Genomic DNA, 8,155 nt, shown 5'->3' with positions numbered 1-8,155 from the left:
TGAATTTTATTTGCCAAAATCATTTGAAATTGTCTCTATATGAACCAGAGCTATACCATATGAATTTGGATATCTAAAATTCTTAATAATAGAAGCCAGATCGATCCATGTGGATGGTCCACAGTCATAGTCCCTAATCCTGAATGTAGTGTCTTATTAGGGGGCGCTCATCTGTTAATTATTTTCTTATTTATATCATTTGTTGACTTATCTCTTCAGCTATTGAAGTCTGGATTGCCAATTCATCTGTTCACTTAAAATACAAAAATGCATCTTTAATTATGTTACATGCCTGTTCCCTGATCCAACACCTCATCTACCTGGTTAACTAGTGTATACTTTAATGGACACTCTGGAGATGACCTTAAATCAAAATAATGACCAGTGAGATAAAAGTAACAACAAAATAGAGTAAATTATTCACAAACTAAAGAAACATTAGAAGGAGTTCTACTTCATGTTGCCAGATTTACAGCTACTTGACATAATAGCATAGGTTGAGTGTAGAATTGGGAGGAGAGTTAGGGTTAAAGCTAATGAGTTGGAGGGAGGCTAGACATACTGTGTGTGAGAGAGAGGGGGGCGGACATGAAGACAGTGTGAAGAGAGGGTTTTTGTTATTGATTTTTTTTTAAGTGGGCATGAGAATAATAATTTTTTTAATAATAATTCTTTGCATTTATATAGCGCTTTTCTCACTATTCAAAGCGCTCAGCAATTGCAGGTTAAGTGCCTTGCTCAAGGGCCCAACAGAGCAGAGTCCCTTTTGGCATTTATGGGATTCAAACCGGCAACCTTCCGATTGCCAGTGCAGATCCATAGCCTCAGAGCCACCACAGCAGCCTAATAATGCGGAATAAACTACTTCCAGACGACTAGACGGACATGTGGTTCAGGGCTGTCCAATTAGCCCCAACAGATACTTTGCTTGGCCTGCATTGTGTGTTTTTTTAATTCTTCCATTAGCAATATACCTGAATCAATATGTATGACTCCCATGCCATTATACTTTTTTGGGAGTTGTCATAAATGTGCCCTCTGTCTACATAGATTATATATTATATTTCCACTATCAAAAACAATTAGTCAAATACATAATGTGGAAATTATTTTGATGTTTTCACGAAATTTCACATAGACATTGGGAAGTTTTTCTTTACATAGAGAATGAAACACACTTGGAATAAGCTACCGAGAGGTGTGGTGAAGAGTAGGATTTTAGGGACTTTTAAAATTAGAATTGATGTTTTTTTAGAAGAACTAGGTGGATTGGACTGGTGAACATTGTTGGGCTGAATGGCCTGTTCTCATCTAGATTGTTCTAATGTTCTAATCAGTCACAAACTTTATTTGAGCATGAAGGTGTCAATTTTGAAGCCTCTTCTTTTCTGGATGGCACCTTTTCAGCCCATGGTGATGTAAAACTTGCTGGATGGTGAACAGTGACACTGTTGTTCCAGCAGCTTCCAGTCCAAGGCAGATCTGTTTCTTGGTGGTTCTTAGATTGCATCTAACCATTCAGATATTTTGGGTCTTTTTCCAGACCTTGGCAAAGTGCAGCTCCAAATAACATGTACTTATGAACAATTGTTTGATTTGATGATCATGGAATATGAAATTGTTTAGAAATGGCTTCAAGAAACATAAGTAATGTGTAAATCTATGATCATCTTTCTCACGTCTGCTATGTGCTCTTTGGACTTTCCCGTTGCAATGTGTGTTGGTTAGTCCAATGTATGTTGTCAAATGAACCCTTTTATGGGAACATAGAGAAGCTACCAGCAGTATTCAATGATGACCACTAAGTGGAGTTAGGAGTGTGCAACAACAATAACAATATAACAATATAGTATTTATAAAAGGTGTCATTTTGCTTGACTTCTCACTCTATACAACTCTAAGCAACTGACACGCAGGTAAACAGACTTGAGCTGAGAAAACTGTGCTGTGTGGGTATGTGATAGCAGACTGCTTGCTGCTTGATACTTTTCTACACATTTACAGGACAAAAGACTCTGACGGAGAGGTGCGAAGCTATTTATGGTGGGACAGATCTAGGAGTTTTTTCGTAGGCTTTGGTAATTCTAGTGTTAAGGGAAGTGTTTTGATTAAAGTTATTTCAGGAATACCACAACACACTGCATTTACTGTTATGACTGTAGATGATTGACTGAATATTGGTCATTCTTAATAGTCAAAACAGAAAAATTCTGCTTGTTTATCTGAGTAAATTTTGCCATTAAGATTGTGTATTACTGATAATTAAAAATATACAAATAGGCCGTGACTTCTATTTTTGATTTAATTAAATTCTCATTAGTAATAAATCAATTGTTAATGATGGATAATTTGACACATAATTGGATCTAGACTTAATCTGCCACTCAATTAAAAAAGATTATCTTTTTTTTTCTAGTAAGGAATTCATTGAGACTCCAAGTCTAGTATATAATTATCTGTCACCAAGTGTTTTAATAGAAATGGGCAAATATACTGACTACTGCATTTATTAATGTTGTGTTACGGTTAAAAGAAACTACAGAAATTATCACAGGTACTCCTAATGCTAGTAATAAACAAGTAAAATAATAATCAGTTATTTTACCATTTACATCCACTAAGTTCAAGATGGAGTTAAGGGAGGTTATCCCAGTCTTAACACATATATTTTTTAATTTTGTGGTTACACTAAGCAAACTTCTTTAGATTAGCGGTAAACCCATAACAAATGAATATTTTAACAATCCAGGAAGTTGAGATGGCTGATTGTTGTCTCCTGCCTTATACACATTGCCTCAAGTTTTGTGCCTTGATTAAATGCAAAGTCTACATGCACAATTATTGGCAAAACTCTCAGAGCTTAGCACTCATAGTTAATAAGCAAATTCTTAATCACATTCTGCAATGTAGTATTAATAAAATGAACATTCAAATACTATGTTGTATTAATAAAATGAACATTCAAATACTATGTCTTAGGTTGAGCTTGATGCTCTTTTAACCTTGTGTTTTTCAGATGCGGATGTGGAGTACACATACTGTATTTGATCCTGAAGAAACACAGGCAGGTCCCAAGCGCCTTGACTAGAAACCAAAGAAGCTGGTGTTGTAGTCAGAGAAAAAAGGATACCCATCATCAGATTATCAGATCAAGGGGAGGCAAAGGGTGACACCAGGCAAAGGAAGGGGCATCCCCACTAACTAGTCTAAGGCAAGGCGCTCTTTAAGAGTAAAGCTGGTGGGTGGTGTCTAGTAACTTGCTTCTATAAACCGACATCAGAGTGCAGTAGTCTCTCAGACATTGCCCCAAATTAAGGACTGGACCATAGTTTGTGGTCTCCAGGAAAAAGAAGAAGGGAATCCTGTGAGAAAACTGTGCCCCATGTTCAAGGGTACAAAAGAATCAAAGGCTGTAGAATGACATGGTAAATTGCTAGCCTAAATATCTTATAGGTTATTCATGCCCTACCACTGTTAACTTATATGTATTAGGATTTAGTACAATGGGGAAAGCCAAAATTGTAAAATTCCTCTCCAAACCATAAATCACTGGAAATATTTAACAACAGCTAAATAACAGTTAAGAAAAACATGTTTGTCCGTAGTTAGGACCATGCGTTGATAGAGCGCATTGCCACACCCACCAAATGACAAACCAACTCAGGCTCCCAGATTGGGACCTGAGTGTAGCCATGCAACAGGTGACATCTCAGCACCACAAAAGTTCAGATGAATTGGAACAGTATGAGGTTTTTTGCAGTGGCTGGAGAACCAATTCTGCCACCAACCTCCAAATTTTTCCTGCAGGTTGGAGGGCCTACTTAAAGGGCTGGATGCAGATTAACATCACAAATACACAAAAAACAAGGACTGGAAAATAATAAAAACAAAGAAAGCAATATTGCAATGATAAACTTAACTAACATACACAACATACATTAGCTAAAGAAACTTTAAATTGGTAAAGCCGAACCAGAATTCCCAAAACTTAAATCTTTTTGAAAGAAAGAATGATCAAAGCCATAAATGTATCACCTGATTCACAGTGCCAGGTTTTGAGTTTCTAAAAGGAAAGAAAAGGCCAAAAAGTAGCGATTAGTATGCAAAAAAAATCAACTAGAGGAAAGTCAAAACCAGAAGATCCAGATTGCTAATTTTAAATGTATTATTTGTTTTCTAGTTATGTCTCATGTAATCTATGTGTAGAATCTGGCCATTTCATACACAATTTTGAATTGTGATTTGAATTGTGATTTCGAACATTTGGTCAGAAAATATGTAACTGGCTTATTTTGTTAATGTGTTGCCACAAAGCCATTCTGTTTTCCCAATGGACATCACTATTTTAGAACCTTTTGTATTTGCTCTTTCCTTAGCAATGTTTCACAAAATACACTACAACATGTACATTTAGTGATATCAGCAGAGCGACTGTTTAAAGGTCATTCTCTGCAGTGCTGGGGTATCCCATTTTAACGGATAAAGCCTTATTTCACTATAATAAAGATATTAATTTTTACTCTCATCAGTACCCTGTGGTGGACTGGCACCTTGCCCAGGGATTTGTTCCTGCCTTGCACCCTGTGTTGGCTGGGATTAGCTCCAACAGACCCCCATGACCCTGTGTTAGTATATAGCGGGTTGGAAAATGACTGACTGACTGACTCTACTCAGTTGCTGAATTTCTGCTCTTATTTGTTGATTTCGAGTTTTGGATCTTTTTTTGCTTTTGACACTCGGACTTGGTTGTGTCGATTCACGTTTTTTTGACCTATTGTCATATCACTGACTATGATACCTTCGTTCATTTTTTCATTTTCTTTTACTGTTTGTTGTGAGTCAGTACACAAATTAACTAAGTTATAAAAAATTGCCTAAAACCAATTTTTGTGCAATTTTTGCCTGAAAGTGATGCCACAGTGAAGGAGACACCAAAAGGATCTTTTATTTAACCTCAAGTGACTGCAACTCTGTTAGCTGCAGCAAGTAATGGGAATAGGTTAATTGAAGCCATGGCACATTTGACTCCAAACTAATTTGTAAAAAAATTGGCAGTAATAGGGAAAACATAATAGAGACATAACAAAAAAGAAAAAAATGGTTGTGCAAATGACAAGGCCTGAAAGAGACCATAACAATATGGATGAATGCATGTGATTTAGAAGTGACATCTGTTACCTTTGCGAGGCAGGCTCAGAGCACTTACGCATATTTACAACGATAATATGATAACGATAAATGATTAAATTATGTAAGATTTATATGTATGAACATGCATAGAAAATTAAACAGAAAAATGTAAATTAATCGTAATGATTAATAAATAAGAATAAACATTAACTTAAAGGCTGGTAGCAATGCTACTTTAGACTAGAGGCTTAAGAGCTTTTACAGTGTATTTATTTATCACTTATTACCATGCCACATAAACAAACTTGTTCCTTGTTATATAGCAGCAAGAACAGATACAATATGGATAGAAAACATTAACTGTTGCTTGAGTCAGCAGCCATCCCCTGAAAATAAGGAAGATACCAACTTTCTAAAGAAGCTTGCTCAAGTAAATTGTCTTTTCTCATCTATCAAACTCCTTATACTCCGTTCTTGAAAATTCAGAAGAAACAGTCCATGAAGACATGTTGGCAAAAAATAAATGTGCACCTATTGGCTGTTTGAAGTGCTCTGTTATTTCTTTTTTATTATTTCTCTGCTATTTTTCATTAATGTAAAGGGTAATAAGAAACTTGTATATTGAATTCACATAAGAGTGCCCAGGATATTTTCACAGTAATATTATACGTTTGCCAAATAAAAATGTGGATTAGGACAGCATAAAGTTAATTTCAATCAACAGCACAAATTAAGTGTTATGCTAAGTAAGCATTATGTTATTTCATTTACCATTGAGAGGAAAGCTCAGACACGTTGATCCACAGTGGTTGCAGGTTGCTATGACTTAATTATGTATTAATGAGTATTGTGTCTAATTCTTGATCTCCCATTTAAAATCAAGTAGAGTTCAACATTTTTATTTACATAAAAATCATTCAGCCGTATTTATTCTTTTCAGCTGATGGCTGATTTAATTGATTCAATGAAATTTTGAAAATACGCAGGTGTGTATATCTTGTTATTATCACCTCTAGGTCATGACCAAAGTTTAAATTTATTTGGCAAATGTGTCAGAATCGAGTTAATTTCTCTAATGAGTATCACAGGCATAAGTACTGCTTGAGGTCTAAATCCAGACCAGTGTAGGAACTTATTTTCAGGTAAATATATTTACTGTAAAGTTCAAATACCGCAAAATATACGCAGACTTGGCTATTTTAAATACTTACATAACAGATACATATTTTGACCAAGGTCTTGCCAAAAAGATGACATGTCTCATTATTTCATGTGATGGTTTAGTATTAGAGTAATGTTATAGTTTTTTATTCACAGAAAGGTAAAATATGCCTAGCCTTTTGATACTTAGATGAAGATAACTGTGTGGCCTCTTTATCACAGAAGCATAGGCAGACAATTTTCTGCCCTTACCAAATTGGTTGATGTCTTCCATGAACTGCTAGCCAAGGCTTATAAGCTGAATCTGCCCCAGTTTGAAATGAGAGTTTTCCATTCTCCTAGACTGACCAGCCCACTGGACAGTTGGCTAATGCACTCAGTCCGTATTAGCTGGGGATTGGAGTTTCTCTTTTCCTAGACTTTGTTGGTGTACGGCACCTTCTACACCATATAGTCTCGGCATTACCTAAACTCCAGTTACAGAGTAGAACTACTTACCCTAAAAGCTGCAAAACAGCATCACTCCACCATACAACTCCACAACAGCTTTAGCACCCTTTCTGAAAAACAACAAGATTGTACTTCCAATCCATGCTAGGTATTACCGACAATAAAGAAGCAGACCAACTGTCTAAAAGAGGAGCACAACTTCCCCATTCTCAGATCTTCACCTGATATGATGAAGCAAAGACTCCCCTAAAACAGAAGCAAATAAACAGTGTGCCATGACTTCAGTAATGAATATGACCCACAGCAGGACCCTTTCAATCAGCTAAACAGGAGGATTTAGACCACATATTCTGTCTCAGAACTAAACACTATTGACTCAATAAACACCTCAAAAAGCTGGGTCTCAGAGATTTGGCAAGGGTGTAAGTGTGGATCAGAGGAACAGACCCCTTAGCACATGCTTCAAATCTACCCTCATCTGCAGAAAATGAGAAACCATGTTTGGCCAGAGGGCACCACCCTCTTTATCAAGGATGCGTACTGACAAACTACAACAGACAGCAGAGTTCCTAGAAGCCACTGGCCTCAGGTTATAGACACAGTTGTGTGGAAGGAGAAGAAGAATGCATTTATATGTAAGCACACTCTCCTCAAATCCTTGGTATCCTTCTCCCAATATACCCAGCATCTCTCCTCTGCACATGTCCGAACTAATGCAATCTTGCCTCTCTGACTTTGTCTCCAAGCTGTCCAACCTGAGTTGCCCCTCCAATTTTCTCGTTCCTAATCCTACCTATCCTCATCACACCCAATGCACATCTTAGCATCTTTAACTCTGCCACCTCCAGCTCTTTCTCCTGTTTTTTGGTCAGTGCCACCGTCTCCAACCCATATAACATAACTGGTCTCAATACCGTCTTATAGACCTTCCCTTTCACTCTTGTTGACACCCGTCTGTCACAAATCATTCCTGGCACTCTTCTCCACCCATTCCACCCTGCCTGCACTCTCTTTTTAAACTCTCTTCCACAACCCACGTTCTTTGTACTGTTGATCCCAAGTATTTAAACTCATTCACCTTCGCCAACTCTGCTCCCTGCATCCTTATTATTCCACTGACCTCCCTCTCATTCAAACACATGTATTCTGTCTTCTTCCTACTTATCTTCATTCGTATCCTCCCTAGAGAATATCTCCACCTCTCCAGGGTCTTATTAACCTGCTCTCCACTCTCAAACATCATAGTCCACTGGGACTCCTGTCTAATCTCATCTGTTAACCTGTCCATCACCATTGCAAATAAGAAAGGGCTCAGAGCCGATCCCTGATTTAATCCCAACTCCACATTGAATGCATCTGTCACTCCAACTGCGGAGTTCACCACTGTCACACTTCCCTTGTAGATATCCTGTAC

This window comes from Polypterus senegalus, chromosome 15, assembly GCF_016835505.1.
Source record: "Polypterus senegalus isolate Bchr_013 chromosome 15, ASM1683550v1, whole genome shotgun sequence".
NCBI lineage: Eukaryota > Metazoa > Chordata > Cladistia > Polypteriformes > Polypteridae > Polypterus > Polypterus senegalus.
Note: the sequence above shows the minus strand (reverse complement) of the source record.